Raw genomic sequence first — 19,500 nt, forward strand, 5'->3', positions numbered from 1 at the left:
ACAAATTGAAGAGGAAGGAACACTTCGTAAATAATTCTGTGTGGCCAACATTACCCTGATACCCAACTTAGAGGCATTGTAAGAAAAGAAAACTAGAGGCCAATATCCCTGATGACAATTGATGCAAAACTCCTCAACGAAATCATAGTAAGCAGAATGCCATCCACATGTTAAGAAGATTACACCATGACAAAGTGGGATTTATCCCTGGAATCTAAGGATAGTTCAACATACAAAATAGCAATCACTGTAACACACCACATTAACAGAATAAAGAGGAAAAATTATCATATCAATTGATTCAGAAAAAGCACTGACCAACTTTAACTGTCTTTCATGATGAAAATACACAACAGAATAGGAATAGAAGGAAACTACTTCAATACAATAAAAGCCGTATTTGAAAAACCCATGTTGTGCTCAATGGTAGCATCAGACCCAATGATGAAAGACTGAAAGTTTATTTTCTAAGATCAGGAACAAGACAAAGATGTTAACTTTTGCCCTTCTATCCAACACAGTATTGTTGAGTAGCATTCCAAATTCCAGTCAATTAGACAAGAAATAGAAATAAAAGGCATCCAAATTGTAAAGGAAGAAGTAAAATTATCTGTTCACAAATGATATACTCTTATATGTAGAAACCATAAAGATTACACACACACACACACACACACACACACACACCCCATTAGAAGTAATAAATGAGGGGCACCTGGGTGGTTCAGTCGGCTAAGTGTCCGACTCTTGATTTTGGCTCAGGTCATGATCTTGTGGCTCATGAGTTCGAGCCCTGCATTGGGCTCTGCACTGGCAGTGTGGAGCCTGCTTGGGATTCTCTCTCTCCTCCTCTTTTCCTCTGTAACCCTCCCACTCCCCCACTCTCACACACACATTCTATCTCTCTAAAAATAAATAAATAAATTTTTAAAAAGAAATAATAAATGAATTCAGCAAAATTGCAGAACACAAAACACATGGACAAAAATCAATTGTATTTCTGTACACCAACATGAGCAATCTGAAAAGGAAATTAAGAAAACAATTTCATTTACAATAGCATCAAAAAGAATAAAATACTTGGAGATAAACTTAGCTGAAGAGTCAAAAGACTTTTATACTATAAACTACAAAATATTGCTGAAAGTAATTAAAGAAGACACAAATAAATGGAAAGATAAACTGTGTTCATGGATTGGAAGACCCAATATTGTTAAGATGTCAGTACTACTCACAGCAGTCTAACTAGTCACTGTAATCCCTGTCAAAATCCAAATGATGTTTCTTTGCAGAAGTAGGAAAAAAAATCCATCCTGAAATTCATATGGAATCCCAAATAGCCAAAACAATCTTGAAAAGGAAGAACAAAGTTGGAGGTCTCACACTTACTGGTTTCAAAACTTACTACAAAGCTATAGTAATCAAAACATTGTGCTACTGGCATAAAAAACAAACACATAAACCAATGAAATGTAATAGAGAGTCCAGAAATAAACCTTCATATATATGGTGAATTGACTTTTCACAAGGGTGCCAAGATCATTAATGGAAAAAGGACAAATTTTTCAACAAATGGTGTTGGGAAAATTGGATATCGACATGCAAAAGAATTCATTTGGACCCTTACTCAAAATGGATCAAAGATCTAAATGTAATAGCTAAAACTATAAAACTCTTAGAGGAATGCATAGAGAAAAAGCTTGATGGTATTAGATTTGGCAGTGATTTACTGAATGTGACACTAAAAGCATAGGCAACAAAACAAAAAATAGACAAATTGGACTTTGTCAAAATTAAAATTTTTGTACATCAAAGGACACTATCCACAGAATGAAAAGGCAGCCCACAGAATGGGAGAAAAATATTTGCAAATCATATATATCTGACAAGGGATTAATATTAAAAATATTTAAAGAATTCCTATAATTCAACAACAACAAAACAACTCAATTTAAAAAAAAAAAAAGGCAAAGGCCTTGAATAGACATTTCTCCAAAGAAGATCACAAGTGACCAATAAGCACATGAAAAGAAGTTCAATATCACATTAATCATTAGGGAAATGAAAATCAAAACCACAACAAGATACCACTGCATTCCCATTATCATAGCTATTGTCAAAACAAATGAACAAAAACTTTAGAAACAAATGGTGGCATGAGTGTGGAGAAATTGGAGCCCTTGTGCATTGCTGGTGCATTTGGTACAACCACTATAGAAAACGATATGTCCATTCCTTGAAAAATTACGGATAGAATTACCATGTGACACAGCAATTCCACTTCTGGGTACATACTCAAAAGAATTGTAAACAGGGTCTTGAAGAGATATTTGTACATGCATGTCCATAACAGCATTATTCCCAGTTGCCAAAAGGTAGAAATGACCCAAATGTCCATTGACAGATGAATGTGTAAACAAAACGTGATATATACATATGATGGAATATTATTCAGCTTTAACAGGGAAGGATATTCTGACATGTTTCAACATGGATGAACCTTGAGGACATTATGCTAAGTGAAATAGGCTGGATGCAAAAAGACAAATACTGTCTGATTCCACTTACATAGGTACTGAGAATAGTTGAATTTCTAGAGACCGCAAGTATAAGGGTGGTTGCCAGTGGATGAGAAGAAGGGTAAATGGTGAATGGGGAGTTAGTGTTTTATGAATACAGAGTCTGAGTTGGAGAAGATGAAAAGAATTCTGGAGATGGATGGTAGTGATGGTTGCACATCACTGTGGATGTCCTTAATGCAACAGAACTGTATATGTAAAAATAATTAAAAATGTAAATTTTATCTTATGTATATTTTATTATAATAAAAAAAATGTAGCCCCCACTTCCTCTGAGTTCACACTCTCCAACAGATTTCTGGTTATCATTTCTCTTTGTGTATAATTTTCCTGTAGAGAAAATAAATGGATGGCTTAGTAAGCCCTACCCTGACAGTCCTCCAGGCTGACAACTAAACGGTCATTCAGATTTATACATCAGGCTCTTGTAAGGGTGGGTATCAAGGAACTAGGTCTTACAGAAGGATGACTGACAAAACTGTGTTTCTTGATGGCATAACGGAGACTCAGACTCTAAAAAGCAGTGACAGCCTAAGCCTGGGGTCTAGGGATATCTTGGTTACCACTTCTCTGTCTAGCAGCAAAACCAGCCTGTTACTAAAAGCAATGGTGTTTTCAACTCCAAGATAGGCCCTGTTTCCCTTCCTTTTTATAAAACTAAATGTTTTTCGTTTTATTTATTTGAGAGAGAGACTGAGCAAGAGTGCACAAGCAGGGGCAGGGGCAGAGAGACAAGGCGGGGAGAGAGAGAGAGAAAGAGAGAGAGAGAGAGAGAGAGAGAATGAATCTTAAGCAGGCTCCACACTCAGCAAGGAGCCAGATGCAGGGCTCAATCCCATGACCCTGGGATCATTATCTGAGCTGAAATCAGGAGTCAGATGCTCAACTGACTGAGCCACCCAGGCACCCCCCACAAAACTAACTTTTAGTTAAAAATACCCAGGAATGATTTCCCAAACCACAATTACCTTCTCTTCCTGTGTCAGGCAGGCTACTTTGTTGAAGTAAGAACTAGATAAAACTTACCACTGCTGTAGAAAGACTTGCTTAGTGTGGGAACTGTGTCCTTACACTGCCAACATTTAAGGGAGAGGGAGGGAGGAGGAAAATAGCACCGTTCAACTAGGAAGCAAAGTTTAAAAGAATAAGGTAGAACCCCTTCTTCTCTGTATATTCCAGCCTCCCTTGTCTTCCCAAGGGTAGGAAAGGAGTCTCTTCCTTGTGCTCTTATGGTGTCTATTGTTGACCCATAAACCTTCTCATATTGCATTGACACCACCTGTTTACTGTATCTCCCACTGGAATGGAGGGAACTTCATAAACTCTGTCTTCAGTCTTTGTTTCCTCAGAGCTAGGGCTGTCCTGGCACACAGTAAGAACATGATAACTCTTGGCCAGAAAAATAAACAGCATACTGCTGTGTTTCATTAACTCTACAATCCCACCAGTTATTAGACACTTCAATTGCAAGACCACCAAGAAAGAAAAAAAATTACAATCAGAAGAAAACCAGGAGCCATAAAACATTCCAATTTTAGGGTTATTATCACCTTGATTGCAGGCCTGGAACATGGAAGAGATGGCCACAAAAGGATTGAAGACTAATTGATATCACTTCATAAATATAGATATGTGCACATACATCTACACCACCAAAAACCTGCTTTTTTAATTAGTTCACTTGGCCTCTCTATCTTCAGCTTTTCCTCTCAGACAAGGCATTGTTTCAGATTTTTAAAAATCACTTTCTTGTCTGAATACCAGGTAACTAAAAACAGATAGAGGGACTTGTCCCCATTTCTTAGCTTTGGTTATGTTCTGAGGCTCAGCTCTAAAAAAGAGTATTATTTGTTGTTTCCACCAAGGCAGCTTAAATGATGAGGATCAGTGTATCACAGTGGGAAGTACTTTTGCCTCCAGGCAAGACTATAATAAAATAAGCTCATTCGTCATCTGCCGAGGGAAAACATGTCACTACAAAATTACTAGGTAATGAAAAATCTGGGCAGTCTTATGGCACTTTTAATCAGAAGATCTCAAAACAGTCCCACACTATCATCAACAAAGTCTTGTCATCAGCAGGATGCAAAGTGGAAAGTGTCCCTTTCCATTGTGTTATACACCATGAATCTAAGTTGTTTTTTTTAAGTTAAGCAAATGAATAAAAAGCAAATAATAATGATGATGATTATATACATAGATACATTTACATACAAATACACATACACACACATGAAATTTTAATTTAATTGCATGTCTAGTGAGATCATGGACAAATATTTCATTGTAAATCCTCAAGCACCACACCAGTAATAATAAGGATCTGGGCTTCAATCATGGCTCTTCCTCCCTTCATGACCTTGGGCAAGTGTCCTACCATCTCTAAGTGTCAGTGTCCTTATTTGTAAATGGGACTCATAAGGATATGCACCTCACTGTAACTGGGGTCCATGGAATATTCCCTGTAAAGCAGAAATACGGTGAGTGCTCTATAAATATTAGATCCCCGCTACAGAAAGAACTACAATAGAGGCCCATTTACCATGCCCGCAGACCCACTTTCCGCCCAACAGCCCGGTCTTAGTTTCATAATGTTTTCATTTCGCCACTGCCAGTTTGGTCTCACTTCCCTCCCTACCCAGTTTGGGACCTGGGCAGCTACTGTATTTACTACCGCAGGGTCCATTCTTCTTTTCCCCACCCACCTCACCTTCCTCTCTTCTTTCTATGATATCCTCAGGCCAGGATTGTTACGATGACCTCAGCTCCAGTCTTCTCAACTTTAATCCATCCTACATAGCTGTACCTGTTCATGAAATCCTAAGCATGACATTTCTCTGTTCAAAATTCTTAAAGCTTCCCCACTGCCTACTAAATTCAGTTCTGACCACAGCATTCAAGACATCCCACTTTTGCCTTCAATCTACCTTTCCAAGGTACCTCTCCAATTTAGCCAATCTGATGTACCTGTCCCTATGCTACATTCCCCCACATCATTTTACTCACACAATTTTCTTCTATTGCAATGTCTTCCCCTTCATCTCTACCTTTAAAAATCCTAACCCACCTTCTAAAAAACCAGTCTCAAATTCGACCTCCCCTGCAATGTACCTTTCCAACCTCCTTTCAACTGTCTCACGTGTGTCTTCTTTGGGACACTTATATTTCATCTTGCATTGAGGTTGTTTCCATCGTAAGGCCTGCCTCACCTCTGTAGTCTATCCATGCCTTTGCTCATACTAGTGGGCAATTAATATGGATGTTACTCTGCCGTGTTTAATTGGTTATATTTGAATACACGTATTTACTTTGAGTCCCTGTATCACATATGCCACTAAAACAGGAAGATAAAATAAAATCAACCCTTTGTATGTGCTGCTGTATTTAGCAATACAGGGTGGGTCCTAGGTTGCTGGAATCAAATGGTACATCATTGGTTCCTTTAACATGCAACAAATAAAAACTTGGCCATGATGTCCACTCAGCTAACTACAGTACTACTAAAAATATCTTAATCTGCATGTGTATATAAACTGAAAATTGACCAACAAATGTTTTGGTTTTTGTTTACTTTTTGAGGTTTTGATTTAGTGGTGCTAGGGGAAAAACAAAAACAAACCATTACAGTTCTTGCTATAACAGAGGGTTTGGTGAAATCCTCTGTCCAATCTCAGAATAGAAGGATGTAGAAAATAGAGCTGAGCTTCAGTAATTTAAGATAAGCATGTAAAATATCAAATGAAACTATTTTTAAAAACATGTTTTAACCCTATCTTCACTGTTTTGCAGTTTTCAATGCTAATGAGTCTTCTTGGTGACCAAGTCAGACAAAATATGTTAGACTAGATGGAAAAAAAATGATTTTTGAAAAATCAGAATGTCTTAGTAATGGATCCCCAAATAGTTCACAGTTTTTTAAGTCTGGTCCTAAGCTTCTTGACCAGGAATATAACCAAAAAATGCTCAAGAGGTATCTCTAGAAAACACTATTCAAGAAACCCTGCCTCTTGGGATTGCCAAGAACTTTGACATGGCTGTGCAGCTAAATCCAATCAGAATTTTCAACAATTAAAAATTCAGTAATACCTCTAAAAAAAATAGATAAATATATCAAGATTATGCCTTTTAAGAGCAGCAGCACTTTTTTTTTTCCAAATAACTTCCTTCTCCTGCCTCTAAGTCTTGGAAAACTGTCAGAGGAACACCCATATTATGAATAGTTTTATAGGTCGCTTCCTTTCTTTACTGATATGCATAGGGTTCATCATTTCCAAATTTTCCCAGACTGCTTTGATACCATGTGATTCCTTTTAAGTAGGGGCAATTTCTTAATTCTGTGAACAAATCTTCTATATTGTGGGTTTTCATATAAATAAATTCATGTACCAGTTAAAGAAAAGAAAAAGCTTTCCCAGACTACCTTACCCTTAATCTTTTATTGAGACACCGTTGGCTCTGAAGCACCATGGGCAGTTAATTAAAGGCCAATTTTGGCCATTATTAAGGCCCCAGTGCTTATTGTCATTGCTTCCCTCTACATCCTTTAAGAACCTTATGAGAATTTAAAAGGCTTTACACACTTCCTCTCACTACTAAGAGTTCCCCTCAACATCTTATTCACTAATAACATTAACCGTGTTTGTTTCCTGAAGGAATCCACCAATGATCAGAACTCTCCTCCAACACTATTCCTTCTATAACAGCATTGGGAAAACTCACCGTTGGCATTTCAATAATTGATGGTCTGGGGATAGAAGTCTGGAAAGTAACTGCTTCACAGTCCGATTTACCTTCTAAGGACCCAGACGAATCCTCAGGGGTCTCAGCAGGCTGGTTGGCACTGTGATTACTTGAACTCAGATTTGCACTGCCATTTCTCTCTGAACGGATGCTGGAATCGCGCCTTTTCTCTGGAGTTCCTTCTTCCCCTCTCGAGCGACTTGGGTGCTGGTCTGCTTTGGCCGTGGGCTGAACATAGATGGTGGAATGAGGATCAGCTGTGCTGGGCTGATCAAAGGGCGCATTCTCCCTTGTATTCCCGAAACAAGCAAGCAGAGCTGAGCATGGAAATGGATGCATCCTTCTAGATGGAGATTTCAGTCTCTTGGTGAGCCTTGCTTTCCACGTGGACATGACCTGCAGTGAAACATTGCAAAGTTCAAAGTGGGGGAAACTTTTCCAGGGATTCAGATCACCTCCGGTTTCCTTCTAATAAGTATCTCCTTGTCTGAAGAGAAGGACTTACTAGTGGTTACTCCTAAATACAAAATTAAGAGATGGCAATTCCACCCTCCTTAGGAGTCACTTAGCAGCCAACTCCCCTTCGGAAGCATCCATCCCATCCCGGGTGATTTCACGCTCTTCCTTCCTTGATGCCGTCAGTGGCTAAAGAAAGCTGCCTGTGAGGCATGTGTTGGCTTGGGTTACAGTCCCAAGGCCGGGCAGACGCTCCAGTGTAAGGTAGTGCCAAGTCAATAGACAGTTGCTTCAGGTTACCTTGGAGGCATAAAGATAACGTAGCCTGATAGCGTCCACCATAATAGCGTTAGCCCGTGTATCAATAACATCATAACAGCAACATAACCTTCTTCGGTTACCCCCTTCAAATATTGATTCCCCCAAACAAAACAAACACCACCCATTTATCCATCACAAACGAAGACCCCCAGAGGGTCCTCGACCCTGGCAGCTGTTTCATTATTAAAATAGGAGGTACGTTTGAATCTTTTGTCTGGAGAGATCCATGTTTTTGGGGATTAATGTTACAGGGACTTATCTGGATCTTTCTCCAAACAAGCTTCCTGGCTTCAGGATCCATATTACTCCTTCTGGTAACTATAAATGAGTCTTTGTTAATTTGTTTTTTCACTACCCATCTAGGTCCTTGATTAATTTTCAACAACACCGAAACAAAAAACTAATTAGCCCAAATGAACAATTAACACAAGTATTATGTGTGAATGCGTGTTCCATTCATTTACTGTATATATTACTTAATTTTAGAAAATAACCCCCTTTGGAACATAGATCTTCTCTTTTTCAGTGCATCAATATGTGAATGGTGAAAAATAACAAATTATAACCATATTCTAAGAATACGCTCAAAATTGAGATTTTTCCTTAGCCAAACATCTGCTAGAAATGTTAGAGAAATATAATACTGTAATGGTTTTACCATTAATAGTGACTTTCAGATCAAGATTTCAGGGTATATTACCCATTCTAATTTATTCATTTTCTCTCTCTTTTAATTTAATGTCAAGATGTTCTTTTAAGTCCAGACAGGTGGTGGATATTATAGCACTAATCCTCCATTTTACAGAGACAGAAAACAACTCTTTGAAATTTCAAGAGACTAATGCTAGGTTATACTGTTGAGAAGGGCTGGTAGAAAGTCCGAGATCACTGCTCCCTATCTGATCTGTGAGTCTCATTCAACCTGACAGTCATCAACATAACAGCTATACTGGGAATATTGCTCTGAATGGGCAGTCATAGCCAAGATACACCAAGTCAGATATGGCTTGAGGAAGGCAGATACAGCATCAATGCAGACTTTGCTTTAGTCTTTACCAAAATTTAGAAATAAATGAGGCCTCTGGGTGGCTCAGTTGGTTAAGCATCCAACTTCGGCTCAGGTCATGATCTCGTGGTTTGTGAGTTAGAGCCCCATGTTGGGCTCTGTGCTAACAGCTCAGAGCCTGGAGCCTGCTTCGGATTCTGGGTCTCCTCTCTCTCTGCCCTTCCCCCACTTGTGCTCTGTCTCTCTTTCACAAAAATAAACATCAAAAAAATTTTTTTTAAATAAAAAGCCACCATTTTTGAGAGGTTACCATGCAGCAAGCCTGTGCTAACTCGGGTATACCAGATTTCCCAGTCTTGAGAGATCATTCTCCTTTTAATATCCAAGTACAAGCAGTGTAAATCCCCCCTCCCCATGATAGCAAGAAGTCCAGGCTTTCAGCAGGCTCCCTCACCAAGTGTTTTGTCTCACTTCTACCATGGTTGCTATCGTCCCCTCAGGCAGGGTGACTCCAAGATGCGTCCCTCACATGGGGCCTTCTTGGTCCCCTCTCTACCAAGTATGTTTACAGTCAAGCGAATATGTAATGATTAACAATGGTTTAATGGTTTATTGAAGGCTTGTGGATGATAGGAGGAATTAAAGAGAAGTAAAAATCATTCCTAAACCTGGTCTCATTCACTCATTCATTTATTCCCTCAACTACATGCCAAGCACTGTCTAGAACTAGAGAGACCACAGTTAACAATGCAGCTTTCAGGTGGCTACAGTTGGTAGACTTCTGGGCAAAAAAGTTCTGAGCCTTCCTCAGACCCATTGTATCTCTCTTCTTGGCCCTGAGTTTGCAGCCCGGCCACAAGGACCACCTCGTCTCCCTTAAGGGGCGCACCCAGGAACTCTGGCCAAAGTGCCAGCCCCAGCCCACGAAGAACAGTGACTTCTTTTTAGCTAGCATGGTAGCTAAGTCTTACCTAAAATAACAACATTAACAGATAATGGTTATTGAGTGTTTATTAGCAGTCATGAGTCTCAACAAATTAACTCATTTAATGCTCACAACTCTAGGAGAAAGGTGATATTATTAATTTGCATTTTTACCCATTAGAAAAACAAGACACAGAAACTTAAGTAACTTGCCCAAGGTCACAGCATTGCTAAGGAAGAGAGCCAGGATTATGAGCCCAGGCAGCCCGGCCCCAGAGTTCATGCTGTTAATCACTATACAATATCACTTTCCAAAAATACACATCTGCCCCAAAGAGGAACTTTCCAACAGGCTTCAATCCCATACTCACCTCTAGGAATTTATTCTACAGATATACCTATGCTTAGAGATATGTCTAGAAATGTTCATTGCAGCAGTGTTTGGAATCACAAAATTAATTGTTAATCAGTGGAAGACAAGTTAATACATATTTTAAAAATGCAGACAATTGAAAACTATGCAACTATTAAAAAGAAGGATGTAGAGACTTCATTTTTAATATGGTATGCTAATTAAGTACATGTATTTATATTCTTCCCTTTCTAAGAAATCATTAAGATACTAGTAATGGAATTTTTTTAAAGACTTGAATTTACAATACCAAAGAGAATAGGAAGGAAGCTGTTAACATACAGGAAAATGCAACAAATTCCTATAAAACAAAAATCAGATGAAATATTAATTAATGAAAAGAAAACTCAAAAAACAGAAAGCCAGCATGCTGAGCATAACCACATGAAACCTCTTGTCTTGGGCAACAGGTACAATGAAACTTAAGAGAAGGTCTGGGGCACCTGGGTGGCTCAGTTGGTTAAGCATCCAACTTCAGTTCAGGTCATGATCTCACAGGTTATGAGTTTGAGCCCTGCATTGGGCTGGGCTCTGTGCTGACAGCTCGGAGCCTGGAGCCTGCTTCAGATTCTGTGTCTCCCTCTCTCTCTCTGCCCTTCTCCTGCCTACACTCTGTCTCTCTCTCTCTCTCTGTCTCTCTCTCAAAAATAAATAAACATTAAAAATTCTTTTAAAAAAGAGAAGGTCTGAAAATGTGAGCTTAATTGAAGGTCTGCCTCTGAAAGTCAAATTTTTCTATACCTTCCTATACCTGCAAAGAGGCTACAAAATGAGTAAGAGAATGAATAAATGAGTGAATGAATAAATTAAATCAAATAAATAAGTAAGCGTGAATAAATAAAATAAAAGTTAAGGTATGGGGGTCAGAGTTTTATTTAAATTTGTCTTCAAAAAAAGGTTTTTTTCTAATCAGTTCTTATCTACGGTTCTTATCTATTTGATGAATTGTCTAGTGAACTAACAAGGCCAGCTAGTGTGGATGTCAATGTCCAAGAATAAAGGCCCTCTGCTGCTTTATTTCGGCCCCAGTATAGTAGCTGAGAGTTCTCTGCCTATCCATTTATTAAAAAAAATTTTCTTAACGTTTACTTATTTTTGAGACAGAGAGAGACAGAGCATGAACGGGGGAGGGTCAGAGAGAGAGGGAGACACAGAATCTGAAACAGGCTCCAGGCTCTGAGCTGTCAGCACAGAGCCCGATGCGGGGCTCAAACTCACGGACCTTGAGATTGTGACCTGAGCCAAAGTCGGACGCTTAACCGACTGAGCCACTCAGGCACCCCATCTGCCTATACATTTAAAGTGAACCCGTTAGTTACCGAATCTCGTCAACATTCACAGAGCTCCCTATCCTCAAACTGTTCCCTCATGTGAAAATACAAACAGATCATAAGACATCACAAGACATTTGAGAACTGCCAACATCAAGGGCAACAAGCAAGGCAGAAGAAAAGATCCTAGCAAGGAAGAATGAGGGAATGGCAGCGGGATAGGCAGCAGTATCTGCCATTTAAAGTGTGGTTCGCGTATGCAGTCAACACCTAGCAGCTGAGCTCTGAGTGACGGGAGGAGAGCAAGGAGGGGAGAGTCTTTGCAACTTGATCCCAGGAACATGCCCTTCGGGTGCCACACAAGTCATGACAGGGGTCCTAGAAAACGTGAAAACATTAATTTGCGCTGCCATAAAAACTGTATACGTAGCTATAATAAAATAAATACTATTCCCATTCTTTTTTTCGACTTTCACAAATTAATACACAGACCAAGCAAAATTAGGCCTAAAGCAAAATTAGGCCTAAAGATGTGTTTTGTTTGGCTAATGACATTTTAAAAAATTTATTCCACCACTGTTAGAGCACAGAAACCTCCACTCTCTGTATCTTTCACTGAGTCAGTTCACAAGTTTATGTAAACGGAACACTACAGACATTAGAGCTTGTGGTCTACGGTGGGTATTTGCCCAGCATCCTTTCCCCCTTTCTTTTGGTAACAGCACCCTGATTTCCTTTTGGGGAACTCCTCCTGTCCTTTGGATAGAGCTTTAGGCCTGGCTCTAGCGGTGGGAGGTAGGTGACCAACATCCCCCAAGCCCCTGATCACAGTGATGGGTTCAAGGATATACAGGAGAACATATTGTTCCAATCAGAATAAATCCCCAAATTTGACTTGGAAGAAACTTCCTCTTCTTTCCAGTGGATTAACTCAATTTGAACTTGAGAAAGTAGAAGACTGGAGCAGCTGCCAACATCTTGTCTCTTTGAGGGGAGACAAGCAGGGTAGAATCAGCACAAAGCAGGATTTAAGAGATGGAGAGAAAGAAACTGGGTCCTGAAAATACTTTTGAATGAAGCTTTGCATAGTCTTCATTTCCCCCTGGATTTCCTTTCCTGTTTCATTTGCATAAGTTGAGTTTTCTGTCACTTGCTGCTAAAGAGTCCTATTCAATAAATGACCCACAAGTACCAGCAAATCACAGAAGACTTCATTATGATTACAGAATAGGATAAAAACATTATCAACTTGACAATGGCAAAATAAAGGGAGAGCTGGGAGATTTTGAGAAATGAACAAGTTGTAAGGTGGTGATGTAGTTGGAGAGAAGGATAGGTTTGCTAATATTGTTATATTTCAAAGTCAGAAGGACTCCCTATGGTTGATGCAAAGAGGAATGGACTTGGGGAACCTGGGTGGCCTGGTCATTTGGGCTTCTGGCTCTTGTCTTTGGCACAGGTCATGACCTCGTGGTGCATAAGATCGAGCCCCACATTGGGCTCTGCACTGAGCGTGGAGCCTACTTGGGATTCTCTCTCTCTCCCTCTGCACCTCTTCCACTCATTCTCTCTCTCTCTCTCTCTTTCAAAATAAATAAATAAATATTAAAAAAAAAAAAAAAGAGGAATGGAGTTACATGTCATGTCTAAAGCTGCAGAGGTGACCAGAAGGAGAATTTAAATAGAGATGGAACCATATCAGGAAGATATAGGGTGGAGTAACCAACTAAATCCTCACCTGCCCTATTAGCAAATCAGTGGTAATGTCTAGAATTGATAAATAAAGACAAAACCATATTAGTGGGATAGATGGTCATCTATCATAGCAGAATGTCAATAGATAATATTTCAGGTCAATAAATTAAGAAACAGAAGTATAAACCTTTATAATATGGTTCCATGCATCAGAAAACCAAAGACAGAAACAGATAAAAATCGGTTGCCTTTAAGGGAACAGGGATAGAGGTGAGGCTGTGAGGCAGATAATTCTCTTCCATTATAAATCTTTATGTATGGTTTATACTTAAATCATATGTGAGTTTTCCAATACATTTTTTAAAAGAAAGGAATGTGGCTAATTTACATATGACAATATGGAAAATCTCCAAAATTTATTTTGAATGATAAAAGCAAATTGAAAAACAAGTTATATTGTATGTTCCAAATTGTGTTAAATATGTGCACACATCTATAAATATGCCTGTATAAATATATACATATATGTGTTTATACTTATATAGAAAATTTATGGAAGTATGCCTAAGAAGCATCTGTCTCTGGAGAGAGAGCCCTAAACATCTGGACAGGGAAGAAGACACTTTTCATGGTATGTCCTGTTGTTTGACTTTTTTGTAACCATATGCAAATATCAATCTTTCCATTTAAAATAAAAAGCTAGCATAGAAACATTCCAAAGTAACATGGTACCAACATAATTATTTCTAGGGTCACAGATATAAGTCAAAGGTTTGGCTCAAACAATCTCTCCAAAGAGAAGACTAACAAGGCTGATCTAAGACCTAAGAGCGAATGAAGTCATTTGGTGCCATTGTCAGAATGCCTTAAGAACATTAGTCATGGTCCATATAGAACTCAGAGATGAAACACTAAGAGTAGGACTCATTTATTCAAAAGATACCTACTGTGAACCCATGACACTGAAGATTCTGAGGTAGGGGCTGCTATGGGGATATGAGCAAACAAGACAGAATTCTTGCTTTCTTAGAGTTCAGAGACCAGTAGGGCATATGAGCAAGTTTGCTAAGTACAATAAGGGAAAGCTGCTGGCCTCCAGAAATGAAATAAGTTGCGTGGGGAAGGATGGCTGCTCTTACAGCCCATGTCCTTGTCTGCTGACATTCACTTTCCCCTTGGGGATCCCACTCATCCCTGTCCTGCCACAACAACCTTGGGAGGCACTGCCCTCCCCTTTATACATCAGCCCCAGAGAAGCCACACCTGTCGCCTCTCCTCCACAGTTCAGCCGAGTCGACTGGGTGAAGGGATGCCCAGAGAGCCGGTGAAACAATATTTCTGACTGTGTCTCTGAGGGTGTCTCTGGAAGAGGTTGGTTAGCATTTGAAGTGGGGACTGAGTAAAGACCACCCTCCCCAAAATGGGTGGGCAATCCACCAGGGCCAAAATAGCACAAACAGGCAGAGGAAGGGTGAATTTGCTCTCAGTGCTTGCGGTGAGACAACCACCTTCACCGGCCCTTAGGTACCCGTGCTGCCGGTTCTTGGCTTTGAGATTTAGCTGGGGTTTATACTTTAGCTCCCAGATTCTTGGGCCTTGGGACGAAGACTGAATTACACCACCAGCTTCCCCAGTTCTCCACCTTGCAAACAACAGATCTGTGGGAGCCAATTCCTATAATAAATCTGCTCCTATGCCTATCTATCTGATTTTGTCTATCCCATTGGATAGGACGCTTCTCTGATGAGTCCTAATATAGTGGCATTTAAGCAGACTTTATTGATTACAAAACAGAATTGCTCCTCTTAAAACCTGGGTTTGTTTTTTGTTTGTTATTGGTTTTGTTTTGTGTTTTGTTTTGTTTTGTTTTGTTTTGTTTTGTTTTGTTTTACTGGCTGCATAGGTAACATCATTGTCAGTGCCCCAAAGCCCTAACTGATCCCTACCGTGTCCCCCAGCGCTTCCTCACTGCCTCTTTACTGTCCAGTCTCCAACTAGTAATGACCATCTCACCTCCCACCCCCCTTGCCCATCTAGACCACATTAGAAACTAGGATCAAGAGACAAGACCGTGAGAGAAAGGAGCCGTCTCTCCTTTGACAACTGCCTTTCTAGGCTCATCCTGTCCCAGTGTGATTGATGCTGGGAACATCCCCTGCCCTGAGGGGAAGACTTCCCTTGCCCCCAGGCCAGAGCCCATATCCCAGCAAGACAATCACAACAAAATTCAGGGATCCAGTATCAACCCCTGAAAGTAGTAGAAGGGGTCAACCTTCTTCTAAGTGTTAAGGAAGGAGGGTGATCTAAGCAAGAGAGGAGTGGAAGACGCGGGAAACCAGTCTAAGACCCACAAACGTAGTCATGGTTCGAGAGCAGGCCAATAACAGTGTCATTGTTTGATTTCACACGCCCCCCTCATATTTATTTTAAGATCAAAATGAATTTAAAATGAGGTTACACTTCCTTGTTGTCATTAAAAATTTCTCAAACATTTCTGAGACTGTTGAAAATGCCCTAATTGTTGCAAAACTAGATTTGACTGTCACAGGATGTGCCTCAAACTAAGACTGGCCCTCCCTCACATTTCCAGAATTGTTTTCACCCCTCTTTTTAATCCTCACACAGAAATCCCAGCTGATTACAAAGTAACCTTCCTTAGAGAGCATAAGCAAAAGCTTTTCTGCTTCCACTCAGAAGCACAGGTGAAATTTGATGGGCTGATGTGTCAGACTGAAAAAAGCAGACATTCTCTGTTCAATGCCCAGCAAATCTCTAAGCATCAGGATTATATTTATATCATTATAGCTTCTTCCAGTACATCTGAGGTAATACTGATCTCTCAGGTTCCTACTTAGCTTCCTTCAATGGGCCCCTAATCTTTGCATGGATTCAGAGATTCCCCAGATGGGCTCATTTCCCAGCCCAGTTCACCATTCTTCCTGGTCCACAGCCTGCAACTCAGGGGTGTTTTCAGCACCCCCAGGGGGCAGCCACAAGAACAGACAGCGGGTACTGAGGGCAGTGCTGGTGAGTGAATAAAGGCAGATAGCATTGTATTCTTCTATACAGTCATTAGGATGTCTTATCCATAGAGAGTGGCTAGATAACTATAAAGTTTTGCTCCACGCAGTTTCAGAGTAAAAAGGCTTCTTTCCTAAACCACATGTGTTATGTTCTTTCTCAGTAGCTGCGCCTAGACAATGGTTCATCCCGTGCTCACATCCCTCCTTACTTAAAACTTACAGCTCCTTGTGATTCCCCTCCCCTGAGGGGGCAGGTGTGGTAACCATACCCGTTTTCCTGCATGGCGCATACCCCAGGCAGGTGGTGACAAAGGAATGAGGAGGGCAGATGCCCTGGTAGTTTGACTACAGACTAAAAATCTTTACACTGTACCAAAAAAAAAAAAAAAAAAGATTGTAAAGCATCATCATTTATGATCTCATTTATTAAAGAGACACTGAATTTGAAATTAAAGTGGGGCTCCGAGGCGGCTGACTTGGTTAAGTGTCTGACTCTGGATTTTGGCTCAGGTCATGATCTCACAGTTCCTGAGATCGAGGCTGATTCTGGCTCTGCACTGTCAGTGCAGATTCTCTCCCTTCCTCTCTCTCTGTGCCTCCCCTGCTCGCATGTGCTCTCTAAACAAACATTTTTTTATAAAAGGAAATTAAAAGTGGATATGTTTCCTGATATGGTTCAAAGCTTTGGTCCAAGTTCTAAACAACTAAAGAATACTAAAATAACAGTAAAAGAATTTAACAGTAAAACAATGTCTTAGCTCTGACTGCTATAACAAAATACTCTGTGGCTTCGACAGCAGACATTTATTGTCTCACAGTTCTGGAGGCAGGGAAGTCCAAGATCAAGATGCCAGTCGATTGGGTTTTTAGCTTGCAGAAGGCTGGCTGCCCTCTCACTATGTCTTCACCTAGGACATAGCAGAGAGAGAGAGAGAGAGAGAGAGAGAGAGAGAGAGAGGGAAAGCTGGAACAAGTGAGATCTGGCCTCTCTTCCTGTTTTTTCAAGCACACTAATCTCATCAAGACCTCACCTAAACCTAAATACTTCCCAGAGGCTTCACCTCCAATACCATCAGATTGCAGTTCAGGGCTTTGGGAGGACACAAACATTCAGTCCATTACAATAATTTTTTTTTAAGTTTATTTATTTATTTAGTGAGACTGCAAGCAAGCAGGGTAGGGGCAGAGGGAAAGGGAGAGAGAATCCCAAGCAGGATTCACACTGTCAGCGCAGAGGCCCATGTAGGTCTCGAACTCATGAACTGTGAGATGGTGACCTGAGCGGAAATCAAGAGGCAGGCACTCAACTCACTGAGCCACCCAGGCACCCTCCATAACAATAATTTAAAGGGTTTAAAGCCATAAGGACAAAAAGGACAGAAAAGGAGAACAACAGAAAGTCAGAGATATTAGAGGAAACTGGAAGGGGAGTGATAATTGTCTGAGCTGACACAGAAACCCACACGTTAAGGGATACAGGATGGTCAACCAGCTAATCTCCATTAAGCCGTTATCCACCTCTCCTCTGCCACACTTCCCAACCCTCTCAAAAGCTTAGAAACCGGGGGCACAAAACAATCTGGAGGTTAGGAGTGGGGGATTGTTTGGAAATCTGTTAAAGAGCACTTAGACACCATGTCCTTTCTCTAGTCCAGGCAGCCATGTTGTTGCTCTCCCCCCACCTCCCTGTGACCACCCCCAGGGAAGACTAACTTACTTTCTGGAGGAATTGAATCAGAATGTTTGTGGAGTTGAGTCTAGGGAAAGAGGAAGGTGTGGAAATGAAGAGGGAAGACGGAAAAAAATGAGATCAACCCATAAAGTTCAGTATCTGGTGAATAGAAATTCCAGAAAGAGAGAACACTGAAAATAATGGATAAGAAATTACCAGAAAGAAAGGAAGAATAAAAAGAGGGAAGAAAAAAGAAAAAATGAATTACTATCAGACTGCCATTGTCTTTCTCCAACTCATTGATTTTCTCTAGCATTAGCTATCTAATTCAGTATTCCTTATCATTAATAATGCCCACTTTTCAAATTGCCTAAAACATTGCACTCATACCTCCCTCCAGTGCCATCCCATCACTAGCTCTGATCCCTATTCCAGGCTAGTAAAAAGTTTAGCAATGGTAATACTGCTGCACACCAGGGGTTATCACCACTCCACCATCACCAATTATGCAGCTATTGCCAGATGGCTGGTAGGGGACCCGCCATCAAAATTCAATTCCAGAGTCTGTTTCCTGAACTACTGGGTTCCTTGGCAAGCCGACTCTGAGCTGGAGTTTGATGTGTGGAAAGCTTATCAAGGAGTGCTCTTGGGATTGATTCCTGCTGGGAATAGGTGATCCCCCTGTGTGACCAGCTACTGAATCCAGGCTGCTCCCAGAAAGGGGGCAGGGCTTTGGACAGGGCAGCTCTTTGGCAGAGGGCGCTTCTGGGAAAGGGACTCATCTGAGAACTGTAGGCCACCAGCACTCCTGACGTGGGGGGGATGAGTGCCTCGGTCCTGAAGGTGGTAGCGCGTAACATTATTCATAGGCACTCCCAACAGCTCTTGGAACAGTTAGAGAACAATTTGAGGGAGGGGAGAAGGTTGGGGTTGCTATATAATGGGTGGTAGGGGTACAGAGAAATATTATTATGTGGATACTATTGTTACCCTATTCTTAGAGCCCAAGAAATAAAGATTACATGTGGCTTGTTATTCACCCCTATGTCGCACAAAAACTCCGAGACTGATAGTTGAGAGAAAATAGAAAGCGTAAAATCTTCTATCTCTCAGGCTCAACGTTTACATTTGGCTCCATAAGAAACAAGCACTTGATTGTACAGAAAGACACATCTCACATTAAATTAACTGGTTCTGTTTCTGGTGCACTCTGGTCTCACCGATATTATACTTAGTAATAACGCTCTATAAATGTCATGAAGGATGACCTTAGCTTGAGCTGCAGCTTAGACTAACATCTTTCAGATCTCCGGTCATCAACACGTGAAACTTTCTGCCTCCTACCCTATAAACTTGGACACAGTTGTGAATTCAAAATGTCCTATAAACCCCTCCCTGGGA

At 40.5% G+C, this 19,500-nt stretch overlaps 1 long non-coding RNA gene across 3 annotated transcripts in view; it reads left to right on the plus strand.

The window, feature by feature from the left end:
* Positions 1 to 19,500, plus strand: part of LOC122240225 — a 76,733-nt gene that overhangs the window by 23,675 nt on the left and 33,558 nt on the right. For all 3 annotated transcript variants that reach the window (XR_006219639.1, XR_006219638.1, XR_006219637.1), the window contains exon 2: positions 13,950 to 14,035. This is a non-coding gene — a long non-coding RNA (uncharacterized LOC122240225). The remainder of the gene's footprint in view (positions 1 to 13,949; positions 14,036 to 19,500) is intronic.

The sequence above is a fragment of the Panthera tigris genome, chromosome B4 (assembly GCF_018350195.1).
Source record: "Panthera tigris isolate Pti1 chromosome B4, P.tigris_Pti1_mat1.1, whole genome shotgun sequence".
Classification (NCBI taxonomy): Eukaryota; Metazoa; Chordata; class Mammalia; order Carnivora; family Felidae; genus Panthera; species Panthera tigris.